The sequence below is a fragment of the Patella vulgata genome, chromosome 7, assembly GCF_932274485.2.
Source record: "Patella vulgata chromosome 7, xgPatVulg1.2, whole genome shotgun sequence".
Taxonomy (NCBI): Eukaryota; Metazoa; Mollusca; class Gastropoda; family Patellidae; genus Patella; species Patella vulgata.
This window is the reverse complement of record NC_065885.2, coordinates 37,507,068-37,523,635: the sequence shown is the minus strand read 5'-3', so window position 1 is coordinate 37,523,635 and position 16,568 is coordinate 37,507,068. Positions and strand designations below refer to the sequence as shown.

Here is a 16,568-nt window from a genome sequence, read left to right as displayed (position 1 = left end):
ATCATTTTACAATCCATTTTATTCTAAAATAGTAAATGAAGGGTATTTCTGGCGTAACTAGGTCTTTGTTAAATGTTTACATTTGTGCGAAAGTTTTGTAAAAAGGCGATTTCAGACCAGAATATTATGTCTACCGATGACACATACCTTTATTGGTACCACAGCGGACAGGTTGGTTAGATGTTATAAAACTGGTGGATCAATTCTGAAATCACTACCAAACCTCTAAGAGGTTTTCTGAGTATGTAATTGGCATAAATATTATATAGCGAATCAGTCCTGAAGGTTATTCAAATAAGTTTAATATCTTGGAAACGTTAGCATAGGAACATACCAAATACCATGACAAAAATAAAATGAAATGGGGTTTAACGTCCTACTGTTCTGATCCAACTGGGATAGTGAAGACGGACACACACCATACAATGTGCTATGAGCGAAATTTTGCCTGGACAGCGGCGCTACTGCCAGGGGATCTTTTACGTGCACGCCAACGTGTACACGGGACCTCCGTTTTTCGTCCCATCCGAACGACTAGACAGCTGTCCTTTGTCAGGCCTCCGTCTTGCACCACTGACAGGGGGAAACCACGTCGGAAAATGAGAAACTCTGCCTATCATTACTATAATAGCACATAAAATTGGTAAATGGCAAATTTGATTCTATGATTTTATTCACCAATGCACCACCTAAAGACTTTTACACCACTTCTCTTTTGAGGAGTCCACGAAGCTAACCCATTTTTATTGTTTTTTTCTATTGTGTATGTAAACACAATATTGGAGAATGAAAGGTAAATATAGATTATCAGAACACTCACAGATACTTTTAAGAAAAATATTTGGGTCCAAATATTAGTAAAATCTACCAACCCTAAGATTCGTTATAACTATCTAATGACCATACTATTTCCGTGGCATTTTTTCCTTTTATATACTGGCCAGTTGACGACTGAAGGACAATTCATTTGTATCTATAAACACCGAGACCAAGATATTTTTTAACTTCAGTTTATTCCTTAAATCGCCCAAATCAAAATTTAAAAACTCTTTTCAGTCATTATTTTGTTTATTAAATATAAGCAAGGAAATTGCTTTTTAACCGCCTGGCTCAGTGAGTTTTAAAATATGTGTGTTTAGTATACTCTCTGGAATATTTCCTAAAACACTGTTGCACGATAATCTGCATTGGTGTGCTGTTAGGGAGAAAGAGGCATCAATTTCAGGGGGACATTCAAACAAGGAGTGAAAATAAAAAAACCCACTTTAATTTGAAATTATCGCAGGTAACTTTAGTGTATAAGCTGTTTTACTGAATTTGAATAAAAGGTTGTTTTTTTCATCAGAGTTTACATTATTTCCACGTATTCCTTTCTCAGTACTTAGGCCCTATACTTCAGTCTTGGGGGGAGGGGGTATACAATGAACGAGTGAGTCCCGGGCATCACAAAACCGCTGCACAAATGACAATCTGAACAACGCATTTTTATTTCAATCAATGTGAACATCCTCACTATTACAAATGTGTATATGGTAATGCTATTAGGGTACAGATTTATTCCTGTAACAGAATGAGCAACAAGATTTATTCACTCATGGTTTGATTACGTAACCTGTCACACCTCTCCTTTTTTACCATCTCTTTGATGTCCATGTTAATTTAAACAAACAGGAGAATTTATAACAGGCCTACAGCAGATACTCACCAACCTCCTCGGAACCGTCAATCAGGTGTTAGCCATGTGTCGTTATACAGTGGAAGTATTGCATGTGTTGTGGAATAGCAGAATCAACAAAATAGTTTAAATGTTCCCTTCGTGTATTTTAATTTTCACCATTCTTAATTCCATTGTTTACATGGCCTGAAACCGATTGCGTTGGACTTGCACAACAAAAACAACAAACATTCACCAAGAGAATTCTTTGGTTTTGGTGTTTGAAAATGGAATATATAAGAGATAGTAAATATTTGGGTATATTAAACCAAGCTGCTACAAAATAAAAATGTTTGACTTTACATTTTTTTGTTGTAATCCCTTGCATAACATCAGTTTTTCTGCAGAAATGTAACACAGTACGCGATGTTTTAGCATACAAAAAGGGAAACACGCTTGCATCTAATTTAGGATCACAGTATGAGTATTCCTTATTCTAATAAATGCAAGGGTTAATATCCTACCGACTACGGCGTACTCATATTTCGAATCCAAACTGCTATGGGGTTTTTTTACGTGCACGGCATAGTTTATCAGCTTTAAGTCCCTTCCGAACGACCACCAATTTTGATCCCGGTGTTGGCCCGGAAAGTTCATCGGGATTTTCCGGCCTTGTCAGTGATGCAGGACAGAGGGTCTGGCAATGGACAACGTATTGACGTGCACGTAAAAGACCCATTGGCAGTTAGAATTCGATATAAGAATAGGTCGTAGCGCCGCCCGCCTTCATTAGCCCTGTCGGAGCTGAACAGTAGGACGTTAAACCCTATTTCATTTCTCGAAACCATCAGTTGCTATTATTAAGTTGCAAGACAACAATTCATGCGATTTATCCCAGTTTAATGTGATATGCATAACAGACACAAAGCAAGATTGTTTTGAAAAAACGCTTTGATACTCGAACATCCATTGCGCGTAGACTCTTATTAGCTATCATATTTCCGCACAAACGATAATAAGAAAAGCGACCATAGGGTCATGAACCCGAGTTTTATAATGACGTTCTCTTATTACGTCTGCCACATGCACTGCAGCTGATTATCGCCCTTTGTTGGTGGGTTTACTTGCTTCCGGGCTTTTAATACCAACACAATGATCAGGTAACAAGCCTTCAAAAAGACGACTCGGTATACAAATCTAACCTTGTTTGAAATTTCATTAAAGCCCTGATTCGTGTCGAAGAATTTAAAGTTTTGTTTGTACGATGGCCGCTGACTATTTCCAATTCGTGAGGTTGGAAAACTAACAGGTTAGATTCTTTTTAATGAATTATGATTACAGATGTTGTTAGAAAATAAAAATGGCATGAAATTGAGTTCTTGCAACGCCAACATCATCTCGGATGAATTGCGCCAAACATCGTAAATGCTATGGAAAGAGAAATTTGGTTTAAAACGGGTACGAGAGGTCATAGAATCTGCTGTATTATAGTTAGTACAAAAGCGTCGCACTACACGCAACCAAAACAAGACAAACTTCACAGACAATGCAAGCAATAAACAATAAATATCAAATCAAGACAATGGATCCGGATGACAACCTGTTAAATTTTATGTTTTCGAGATATCGCATGCTGAAAGTAAAGTGAAAATCCTCATTTTTTATATATATATATATATATATATATGATGTAAGTAGCGCTACTTCGCTTGAATACATACACACATATAAAACACAATTATTCACCGAAGCATTTTCCATAATACAATAATGTAACCATAACTACACATAAAACAATTAAATGAATATTCGGGAATGGTAAAGCTTATAATAACACCAAGAACACTTCTATTCATTTGATTAGAATATCAAAGGCATTAGAATATTACTTATTTCCCTCTCGAGCGAAACTTTTTACCAGTCAGGAAGCAGAAATGAAAAAAAGCACAGAAGACACGATACAGTATCGAAACACCCGTCTTTTTTCTTTAAAATAAATGCTATAAATACTCTCATATATAGTTGTTTGTACGTAAGAAAGTCTCTTTCAAGTCCAAATTTGTATTGTTACTACCGCATAAGTACGAACTTTTTGTATGAAAATGGTATATATGTTAGTACTGTACCATAAACAACCAAATATCAACAGGTAATAAACTAGATCTGGAAATCATTAAGATGAACATGATATCGATGCTTATATTGGTGTAACCCAGCTTCGACTCACCCCAGGGACAAGGCAATAGCTTTTTCCAGACAGGGCATGCTCCCTTGGGAATATTTAACAACCCGATACACCGTCTACTTTGTTACAATGTTATTCTAAATTCTAAGTTTTACTACGGTGTTGAGTGAGTGAGTGTCTCAACTAGACAACTTTAGTCAGCTGGGTTTACAAGCGTACCCCCTATACATATAAATGGATCATGCTAAAACATTAGAAACATTTTGGGGGTATGTATGTATGTGTATGTTTGTTTTAATAAAAAGGTTGCAGAAAATTGAAAAGGGGATTTGACCAAGCAATATGGAGAAAAAGATATATTAAATTGATCACCATTCAAAGAATGCCTGTATTGGACCGAAATATCAGAACTATTTCAACGCCTGATACATCTTCCGTACCACACCCTATACAATCATCTGCAGCTTATAATGTAAATTTATGGTAACACAAGATAATACAAACAGTGACCAGAAGGTTATTCTCACATTGGAATCGTGGTAGGAGAGCATGACACTTAAAGCCACTAATCCTCTTTGATTTTGGTAAAATTAAAGTGTTGAATTGGGTTTATCTGATTAGTTCGAATATAATGACGGGAAGAGCTCTGTACGATTGATTGTTAATATCTGAAGATCGAGTGGGATTCGGCTGGTTTATTAATTTCAGTTTTACTTTTGACATGCTGTGTAGTGTAGACATTGGAACACAAAATCAGTTATATCTTAACACCGGCTATACCGATGGATGTAACATTTTCCACGAAGACAGACTCTTATCCACAAAACAGATCACAAAATCATATTAAATCGACAAATATATTTTTTATCATTGATGTAACCATACATTTTTATAATGCATAAAGAATCTGGGTGTGTCTTTTTACAAGAAAAATCATTATAGTTTTGCCCTCACTTCTGTCAGTAAGTTTGATACTAGTTTAGACACATGTTATTACAATATGTCACATATTTAATAATAACATAGTAGATAAACACGATTAATATTGTGACTATGTTTAGTTATAGTATACGTATTGTATATACATACATAAACTACCACATACCAACATACACTGTCAAAAATTATACTGTAGAAATAACCTTATATAAGATACGTTTGGTTCGCATGCAAGACCCACGACCAGATAACTAAAACAAAAACTTTGTTCTTTTGAGTTCCCTCTCTGCAGTTGACCATGATCATGTATTTAATACGGTTTCCGTTGGTGGTTAATTTCTAGTCAGATCAAGTCTTGGCATTCCTATTTGTTAAAGGGAAGTGGGTGGGGGTGCGAATGGTTAGCGCGTGCGTGTTGAATCATAAAGTCTGTCATTGAGTCAGCTGGCGTGATTTAGATTCTCCGGTTGTACGTGGCAAGGAGTAGGGTCGCTTGTTCAACCTCGTGGTTTTTACTAAAGACACCTACGCGCAAGCGAATTATTGAAATAAATTGAACCATATAATAATATTAGTCCTGAAATGACCTAGTTTCTGTCTCTCGCATTTGTTGTAGGATCACTGATTAGTACATGTACGTCATTTCCGGAAATTGACACGCGTAGCTTGAACGTCATTACGTAGGTGCTTTAGTGCAATCGACCCATTTATCACCTTCAAAATAGCATTAAGCGCAACATCCTCATTGCATTCGCACACTCATCATCAACTTTAATAAAACATTTTTTCTCGTAAAAATATTTGCCGACATATTGATTGATTGATTGGTTAACTAGATCTCGCGAGTTCTAGTAGGTTTTTCAAGCATAATCAGCTATTAAACACGCGCATATTCTTTGTAAAAGCTCAAGGATTGGTAAGACCAGACAGCCAACTCTATTTTCTTCCTTTTTATGGGACTTGGGGTAGGAGGCGAAAATTATTTTACAGGATTGGTATATTATTTTCCGCACAATTCTGTATACTTCTGTTCCATGGTTTAGGACTTATTAGACTGGACAACCTAAACTCGTTAGTCTATCCTCCCCGTAATATCAGCATTCCTGTCTAGTAACCCGGGACTATTATTTTCATTTTTATTTGGGATATGTACCTGTAATTTACGTGAAACTCGCCATTATACTTCCGAGTCATTCAAGTTTTTGTTTTTGAGTAAAATATAGCCTACGCATTACCAACAACAAATATTCCACCGCTCTGTTATTGTTCCAAAAGGATAAACATGGCTTTTCGACGCGAACCCGGAAAAACAAAATCGAGACTGTCCTTCCACCCTTTTACATAACTATTTATCAAGGGTTGATAGCTGGATTTTATTCTCAATTTGTTAAAATTATATGGAATCATGCAGAAAATAACGCCTAGTGTTATGCAATATGTAGCCTAGTTGTCGTAAATTGATACATTATACCATACTCGATAACAAACTTTTGGAATCTTCAATGTTTTTGCAAGGCGTGGAATTTGGTTTGATTCCAGAAGACCTTCTCCGCCATTCAGACGATAGCATGTTTTTTCAATAAAACGATGACCCTAAAAGACCTTTAGGAAGAGGAAAGTTTGAGGACCGGAAATGACAATAATTGCAGCCAAATGAGTTCCATATAAACGATATTTATAATAATACGGATCAGACTGGAATGCGGATAGGTTTGGTAAGAATTCGTCTGAACAAAATGTCTTTATCTTAGAATAAAAGGAATATGTCTTCAACGGAAGTTGACGGCGTCGCTATAAACCTTTATTTATCACATTTGTGAAGAAATCATCATGTTTTGACACCTATATATTTATTAGAAACAGGTTCGTTTATTTATTAAAATATCATTCATGAAATGTATCAGAAAGCTACGCTGAGTCTAACGTTAGTCCTCCAAACTAAAATCGTCATCGACAATTTGAAACACATCTGTGCATAGGGAGCCGTATGCCTTTTCTAGAACACTTGATATAACTTCATATTTTCAGATGTTTATTTAGCTACTGATTTATTTATTCGGGACGAGGTCGTACCCGGATTCGTTGTTCCAATCCATCCAAATGAACAGTATTTGCTTTCACCAGGCATTTCTGAATAAATATCGCACTGGTTAACCACCAAGAACCCATGACAACCAAAATGATACTTAATAACATTTGAGTGGAGTTTGTATACTTCGCGAACTTTATAAATTCTTTACAGATTGTGTACTTTTTTTGTGTAACGAAAAAGAAATAAATAACCTGTCTATGATTACATTTAAGTAAATTTAATGAGATAACTCTGCAAATGAGATCCTGAATAATCTCCATTCCCAATCTTTTCACCACCCACATCTGCCTGGCTTAACTCATCTCTTCGTTCCCTTTTATCTACCTCCTGCAATCCTTAACTTGAATCAACCTTTAATATCTTGTGTTTTTAAAGTACGAACCAAGAACATGTGAAATTTATTCATAGCAACAAAAACAAAAGAGTTAAATTTAACCAATTATCGTGTAGTGCGTTTCTTTCGTGGGGAGTTGGTTTGAATTTTAACGAACGGTTGTTGCCAAAAACATTCTTCGATTGTAAGAAAATATTGTGTTTATATTTCGTTTACCTTTTCAACAAAAACAACAATTAACACTGTAGTTTGTTGAGATATACATCTTTATAAACAGGAAAAGTTTTTATCAATCTTTAATTTTACGAAGATTATTTATTTATCCAACATAATTACAATTGGATGTACATATTGATAGGTTTTGTTGCTATTTTCTTAGTTCATTTAGGTTCAAGAGTCATAATTATTTAAAAAGATACAAACATACAAACTGGCCAGAAGTAAATTTTCGCTTGGTTGCCAATATCACTGATAGGGATGACATCGGGGCGACTTAATTAGCCCTCAATATTAACTTTTTTCTTCTGCAAATTAAATTAAAAAACAATTTTTTAAATTATTAAGTAAAAAAACCCAACAAAACAACGGTGCTTGAATAAGTATATCTGAATGTAAAATATTTCTTATTTAGTATAAATGGGTACATAAAAAAGCACGCGGAAGCGTAAAATATGTGAAAGGCGCCAAATTTTCCAGGACCAGTTTGTATCAATACGTCTGATGTACGAAGGTTTTCGCATTACCACTATGAAACAGTTTGACAGCCATATAGCAGTAGAACCATTCCATTTGGCTACACAATTTGGCAGTTCGTGAACATTATTGAGCAGTTTAAAATAATTCGTTGTCGGAATATCATACCAGAAAGTCCAATTTTTTATTTAATGCAACAGCAGAAGAGGTATATATTCTTTAGAATATCCACGGATTAAAGACCATGTTGGGCGAGTATCCTATAGCCTAGTGGCCCTTATCTAACAGGGAGTCGCGATAACTGTCCGGACAACATCTCCCCCTATAGCACATCATTAGCTCGGATGGAGCAGAAAAGTAGGACGTTAAACCCCAATTCATTTCAAAACGGAGAAGGATGAGAAGGATTCATATTTTGACTTTTGTACCACGACGGAGTTGACACTTTCTTAATCTGTTTTATCCACCAAGCCCTTAGCGACCATGCCTCGATCTCAGCCATGGTGACCAACATAAGTTTATGAAGAATATTCGAGAAATTATTCATGGTCATAGTTTAAGGACTATTAACATCCGTGCGGGAGGTGATGATGGACGCCCACGTAAAATACTTCTATTGTTCTAAAAATGTTTAAGCACTTTTGACCGTCTGTCAAAAAAACTTGGCAATCCCGTGTAATGTGTACTACGACCCCATTATAGCCATTGTTAGGTACCTTCTAAATACTAACTGACCGTGTCTACGTGAGGTGACGACTCTTGTTCGGCTAAAGACATTTTTTCAACTTAGCTCCTTTTATTTGTTTGTAGCTGAAAAGACATACAATATATCTATTTTGTAGCATTTGTTGTTTGTTTTTGGTGCAATTCTATCCGACCTCGACCCTCCTACAATAAATCCGGAACAAAATCGAAAGTACATCCGTAGTGAACAGCTTAGAAAGTACCTTTTATTTAAACACCTATTAAAATGTATTGAATATTACTTAATTAATTCTTACACAATTTACGATAGAGCTGTTAGAGCTGGCTATAGAAAATGCATCTAGTGAGTTTGGCAAGCCACCCAGATGGGGTTTGAAAAAATAACACGTATGTATCATTTTAGGCAAGGCGTCAAACAGTCAAGAATCATGGGTTAAATTTGGACTACAATGTATGGTACATGTCATCCTTCAAAACTGCTATTTACCAGACCTGCCACCCACTGCAAATCTTCATCGAATTTTAAGTCAACATTTTAAGAATATTAATTGAATCATTTAGGACATCAAAGCACTTTTCGCATATGAAACCTGCCCATACATGTAGTGAACGAGGGAATTGTTTAGTCTATATGCCTGGGTAGAAGAAAATGAATGAGTTTTTTTTATGTGGTTTGGGTATTTGATCACTTATAGGCATCGTTTATGTAATAGGCGTATACAATATACCAAGAAATCGGGATGCCTAAATCAATTCGAAAAACTACACAATAATGTGGACTCAATTGCCATTCATATTATTTTAAACAGCATGTGTGCGACAAGATTATATGGATCTATTTAAACGTGTTAGCATGAAATGAAAGGTTACCATTACACATTTGACAAATATTTGACCCGTGTTAATACTTGCTTTACTGATATAATAAAACACCTTATAACACTTCTCATTTGGGGAGTTAAAATAGCCCATAAGCATGTGTTATACTATTGTATTTAAACAAATTTAATGAGCTAGTATCTCTGGTCCAGATATTATCTTCTATACCCAAAAGCTTTGGTCCTGATTTAGAACACCGAATGCCAAATAAACATTTGTGTTACTTTTGTATTTAAAACACTGGGATGGTAACTTCGTTGGTGCCAGGTTATCGTCTAGGCGAAGTTTCGACTTCGAAACGTAGTGAGCGAATGGGTGGTCAAATGGGCTAATGCGGGCGCTTTAGATCATAAGGTCTGCCACTGGATCAAGTGACGTAGTTTCGACTCCAAACACTTACACGCGACCAATAGTAGTACCGTGCTCATCCTCGTGTTTTTTAAGGTCCACACCCCGCCCCAGCGCTACTAAAACAAATCTACGCACACGCAAACGAATTATTGAAATAAACATATACCATTTTATGTTAGTCCCGAAATGACATCGATAGTTTCAGGTAGACGTTAATCTACCTTTCTCTCACATCCTGTGCGTAGCGACCAGTGTCATGCACAAGCAGTATATTTTTATTCATTCTTGGACATCTGATACCACTTCTCAAGCAGATAGTTTTGTACTTTATATCGATCAAACGGTGCAAATTTATAGACGAAAAAAGAAATCTGCCTCAAAGATTAATGACAAATCAGTTTAGATTTATACGAAAATCCTGCGCAAAAAAATTTGGGAGCCCTACTCTTCCTTTGAACTTATTGTAGAGCATCACAGTATAGGTAATGTAACCAAAACATATACATTATATTATTCTATATTTATGTATATTTTTCTCCATAAAGGCTGAATGTAAACAAAGAAGTGTTGCAGTATATTTTCTATTTACAAATATATTACCGATAAAAGTAACAGTCTCTTGGTGATTTTTTTAACTGTCGACAATAAGATTAAACTTACAATAGGAGAACTAGATGTAAAGTTGACATTTGACCCGACAGACTTTTATTACAATATTGACATTAATACTTAATCACATTTTATCACGAAAAACAGGTAGAATCACACTTATAAACACTCCTTTTATAGGTGTTGAAATACAAGTCTAAATAAAGAAAAATCTCACAGCATAGAAAACATTGCTACGATTGTGTTTAATAAATATGATATTGATTCATCAAACAAATTCAAGTAGAGCCAGGAGGTGACATTTATGTAATTGGTTCTTTACTGTGAAAGTCGTAGGTTACTGTGATTCATAAAAAAAGGGTGAAATAATTCAACACGGGCAGCTTATTTGGTTTAATCACACGTCCCTTGACAAACCTTACACAACTATTTTACTGGAATAAGACCGGTTATTCTCTCTCCGTTGGCTTCAATGGTTTCACTTTTTAAAATTCCATGACATGACATTTATGGATCAGGAACTGTGCCCAAAGCACTACTCATCTTGTTGCAATTCTTCTTCTTCCGGCGACACTAAGTACCATCGAGGTGAAACTTCGCATTTGTTCATTCGACAATGGCGCATCGTTGAATTACATCAGCGTCTGGTCAGTTTGTGGAACCACAATTATTTCGCGGATATTATGAGACAAATATTTCCATAAACCCTCAATGCGGCAGGCGGTCAATTATCACTTTACTTCACTTCATTTTCCATTTAAATTATATAGGTTAGATGTTATCTTGGACTCGATTGGGTAGTATTTGGGTAAATCGTGTTGCCGCTCGATGTTCATATTTATGGACAGGCGTTTGCTAACGATCTTAGAAATAAACACAGTGGGGTTCGGTATACTTTTCTCCAGGAATCTTCGGGACCATCATATGGTATATAGTGGTTTAGAAGAGGGCGGAAACCGGGCATCTGGGGAAAACCCACGTGGTTAGGCAGCCGATCCTAATCCTGGTTTCATACAAACCCGGTATCGAACCCATGATAGCTTTACAGCTATTTAATTGATCCACATCGAACTTAACTTGTGGACATAAAACAGAGCAGGGAGCGGGTCCCTACCTGGTTAAAAAAGGACCAATGACAGACGTGTTCGAAGGCTTTAACTATTCAGATACCTAAACTTTAGTATAAATTTTAACGCTAAGAATTAAGCTTGAGTTATTACTCTCTTTGTCATACGCCATCGCCTTCAAACCTACAAACTGTCGACAAAGATAAAAAAAAAGCTACGTGCCACAACTTGTAAAGATTAAAAATAGGACGTCCTTAGTGACGTGAGACCCACCCTCACCAACACGAATTCATGAATGAGAAAAAAAAAGACCTTTACAAAAAAATTCTTTCCTTCAATTTGTACTAACGCGATAAGGTTATTTAGTGAAAAAAAAAACAGGTTTTCGTTGGATTTTCAGTTAAAATCCTACGACTGTTTGCTAAGAGTAACCAAACGAAGGGTTACTGGCTCTCTTTTCCAAAAGTCAGAAATGTCAATCGGTCATTATAGTCGGTTTGACTTTCTCTTGCAAATGTGAAGTCGATTCTTGAAATTGAGAAGAAGTGAACATATTGGTGCATCCGTGAATATTCCTATCTTCAAATATCGAAACAATTTAGCTTCTTGGATGTTTTCGTATCTGATTTCAATTCGTCTGATGTTACTACATGTGGTGTTACGATCTTCATTTTAGATGAAAATTTGTTTAGAAGAAACGAGAGAAAGTGGTCTGTAATTAAACTTAATTTGAAATGCAAACACAGAAACGAAGAATCTACCCTCTCCGTGTTATTTCTAGGTCAATGTCACGTGCTGGTAAAATGCTGATTTGTAAAACGTCACGTGTATGTAGTTTTTCTTTATCTGTTTTGTAATTATTTTGAGAGCAACAACCACTTCGACTCAAACTTATATGAATAAGTAAACCTAAGCACAAACTCGGATGAATTTTTGAAAAAAAAATACAAACGCAAATATGGTAAGAATAAATCGATGAAAATGTTTCAGTGAATAACTAAATATATTTATGATAAGATAAGGTAGAAGACGTTGATTCTGTTTACAACTCATGATCTATTAAGAAGTGGCCTACATTTTTTGTGGAAAATTCCGTCACAATCTCAACTCTGAATCCTTTTAATTAGTTTTTTTTTAATTCTGCATGTGTTTGCATCTCCTTTTCTAATGCCCATAGATCGAGACTATGGCTGACATGTTTTCTTTTCAAATACCACACATCATAGCTAGGAAAAAATAGCCGACAATTTTAATCTTTGTACAAATAAATAGATTAGATAATTAAATATAGACACCTTCCACATTGACGGGCTGTTTTAAATTATCCTTCACCATAGTTTAAATAACGAATAAAGTATAAGCTGTAGTGTGTTATTGTAAAATGTTGTACAATTACAATTTGAACAAAATATATTCCTTTTTTTGTGACTTGCCAAAATGAAATTTAATGAAACTGGGTTTAACGTCCTTCCTATTTTTCAACACCGACTCGGTTAATAAAGACGAGTCAAAATGAAAAGCGAAAGGAATAGCGTAGTAGCAATAAAGTACATATTATTTTAAACGTTGTTGTTTGTGATCATATATATAATTTATGTTTCATTAATGTGACAGAAACTGGAATTTGAGAGACATTTTGCTATCAAATTTACACACAAGCATAATGCGGTTATCTGTCCTAACTCTCAACTTATTTTTATCCAAAAGTTTGATATTCACTGACCACAAAAACAAATAAAAGACTCCACGGGATCTTCCATTGATATTTTAGCAATGTTTTACTTAAATGACTGTTTGTAAAAAATAATCGAGCATATCCAGTAAAACTGAATCTATAAAAAAATTGAACTTCAAAATTATTATTAGATTATTACAACAGCCATATAAACATGGCAAATCTGATTAAAACACAGATCCTATTTCGTTTCGTTTTTTATTGTTCAATATTTCGTTTTTCTTGTCTTTGCTACACTAGGATCTAGAACAGTCGTTATAAAACCCGCGTTCTGGATGGTGTGAGGGATTAGCCAATAAAACAGTCTGTTACGGCGAGTATTTTGGCGTGAGGTGCACGGAACTGTGGGTAACCCACTAGAAACAGCAACGATGATTGGTTAATCAAATGTCTGACGTCATAGGGTCAAAAGCCACTCGTATAACCTCTGACGCGACCTTCCACTACAGCCGGTCAATTCCTCATGTAGTGTAGGCCATCGAAATGATAAAAAACGAAACCAGTAAATTGCCAGATTATTTGAATCGGGAGCCACGGTGGCTAAGTGGACAAGACACCGACTCGCTAGTCTGGAGGTAGCGGGTTCGCTCAAGGTGTTGGTCGAGAAAGTTTATCGCGATTTTCCGGCGTGGTTTTTCCCTTGTCAGTGGTGCAGGGCGGAGGGCTTGACGAGGGCAGCTTTCTAGTCGTTCGGATGGTAAGAAAAACCGAGGTCCAGTGTACACATTAGCGTGCACATAAAAGATCCCTTGGCAGTTGAAATTCGATATAAGAGTAGGCCGGAGCGTCGCTGTCCAGGCGAAATTTCCCTCATAGAAGACTGTATGGCGCATGCCCGTCTTCGTTAGCCCTGTGGGAACAGAGCAGTAGGACGTTAAACACTATTTCATTTCATCCGGGAGATCAGTCGAGTAGCACGTGCCTGCATGTGATGAGGCATAATTAACATTAAAGACACGGGGTTTATCCTCCACTCAAGACAAAGTATAGCTGATCATTTCGGGATTAACATACGGTAGAATTTTATTTCAATAATTCGCTTGTGCGTAGGGGTCTTTAACAGTGAGAGGAAACCGGAGGACCCGGAGAAAACCCACGAGGTTAGGCAGGCAATCCCACTCTTTTTCATGTACAATGGTGGGGTCGAAACCACGCCACTGGACTCAATGATCGGGCATGGTGCCTTTTTAGTTTTGCATAATCTATAAGACTATGGAATATAAAAATGTGTCTATGTATAAAAAGTTTTTGATGTAAAGATGACATTCCATTTCATGAGTAACCCTTTTATATCTACACCAAAACAGAACTGTAATGTTTATGGAAACGAAAAATATAAAAACGCTTAAATAAAATAGCATAATCTGTTGACATGCTCAATTTTTCAACTCTATTTGAAACTATCTTAATACCAGTTTGGTGTAAGAAAAACCCATATATAAGATAAACATGTACATTAATATCTCAACGATATGGCTGACCTTAAGAGTAAGACAGTGCGTCAGAATTAGAACAATTTTAAAATGATATATGCTGAAAACAGATTAACTTTTGATTTTCAATTGTAGCATATAAATGAAAACAAATTGTGGATACGCATTTGCTCAAAGACTGCGATTAATAAGGGACATAATGTTCTTATGTTTAATATCTAATTTTGATTATAATGTTCATATCTACATACATAAAAAAAGAGGGGAGTAATATGTTACACTTGGCGAAGACATTGACATAATAGAAATATTTTTTTTAACAGAAATAAAACGAGTCTTTCTTTAAAGAAAATGTTACATGGAAAGGGAGTACTAGATTTCAAGAAAAAATACAAGGTACGTATCTGATAGAAGAATGATCATTATATTAAATACCCCGAAGTCAATTCAATATTGACATAAGTGCCCTAGTTATTCATTTAATAAAAATGTAATTCTTGCTTTAATACATGCGCCTTCAGCTAACCGATAGACAGCAAATAAAATGCATCTATGATGCTACAAGCCATTTTATTTAAAGACTGGGCCGAGGAAGGTTGGTTTCCTTTGTGAAAAACACGTTGTAGTATGTTATTTCAGTGCAACTTGCATGTTCATACTGTTATGGCCAAAAGTATCGAAATGTTATCACATTAATTATAGTATTGTGATGACATACAAGAGTCATCATAGGGGTGTCTCTCACCTTGAATTGCTGTTTTATATTGCGCGTCAATTGTTTCAAATACTATCTATCAATAGATATAAAATCCTGAAGTTAATTTTTTGTAAGCTTTAAATATCAGAACTTTTTTTTCGTATTTAAAAGATTAAAATAATAATAAAAAAGAGTCTTACCTTATTGACTGTTTAAACCATCAGTGAAACGTAAAAGGTGTTTCAATTCCAGAAGAAGTGTGCGAGATATATAAAAGTCCGTTATTAACTCCGTGTGAGGTTTGTGTGATGTATTAGAGAGATATTATAGCTTAGATCACCTTTCAATACCTTATTTTCTTCCTTTCTTTGTAAACCCGATTCCTTCAACGGGCTGTGGTGTCGACAAATGACCCCCAGGTCAAGATACATGCGCTGTGTGATTGTGATCCTGGAACGTGTTTTAAGTAGAGTTTGGTGCACACGTGTCAACAGTTTGCCGCCTCTAGTAAAATACGATTTATTTATTTCAACAAATTACCTTTAAATCACTCCGTAACACGTTTAGAAGTAGTTTTATATAGTGTTTCTAGTTCTATTTGTTTTGGAGTTAAACAAGTTTCTGGCTTCAAACTTCAAAGTTAATTCCAAACCTGATAGCATTCAATTTGTATTATCATATATATGCAATGGATACACGTACTCAATACATTTCAATTGCTTTCATGTACGCTGAGTAATTTATTTACTTTAAGTAATGCATTATATTATTAATATTCTAGAAAAAATTCCTTAGTAGATCAACATGGAAACATTTACAATTGATGTTCTGAAGAGCACCCCTTTTAATTAAACCGTGTTAGACACTGGATTCTTGACAAGTATGTATAGGAATCGAATACCGGTGTGGGCGGAGAAGAACCGTGAGATTTTTTCAGAAGCTGTGTGACTGACAACGAAAGTATTATTCGAATAGGACAAGTGCGGTGGTATACATGCAAAAGAACCTAGGGCAGAAGGAATTGGTCGTTGTCTGTAAAAACCTTTCTCCCAAAACCAAAACATAAATTAAGAGTTAGTTTTAAGGTGGCCAAAGAATTCCTTCCTTTCCGTTGTGTTTTCATTTGAACTGAACAGTCATTTAGGATTAAACATCCGTTTTTTAACAGAAGAGAATACATTCCTTCTAAATTCAA

General features: G+C 35.6%; 1 protein-coding gene across 1 annotated transcript in view; it reads right to left on the bottom strand.

Annotated features, from left to right (window-relative positions):
* Positions 1-15,766, bottom strand: part of LOC126828727 (protein Wnt-5a) — a 105,338-nt gene extending 89,572 nt beyond the window's left edge. The window contains exon 1 of the mRNA XM_050558699.2: positions 15,574-15,766. The gene's annotated coding sequence lies outside the window, so the exon portion shown is untranslated. The remainder of the gene's footprint in view (positions 1-15,573) is intronic.
* Positions 15,767-16,568: the final 802 nt, after the last annotated feature.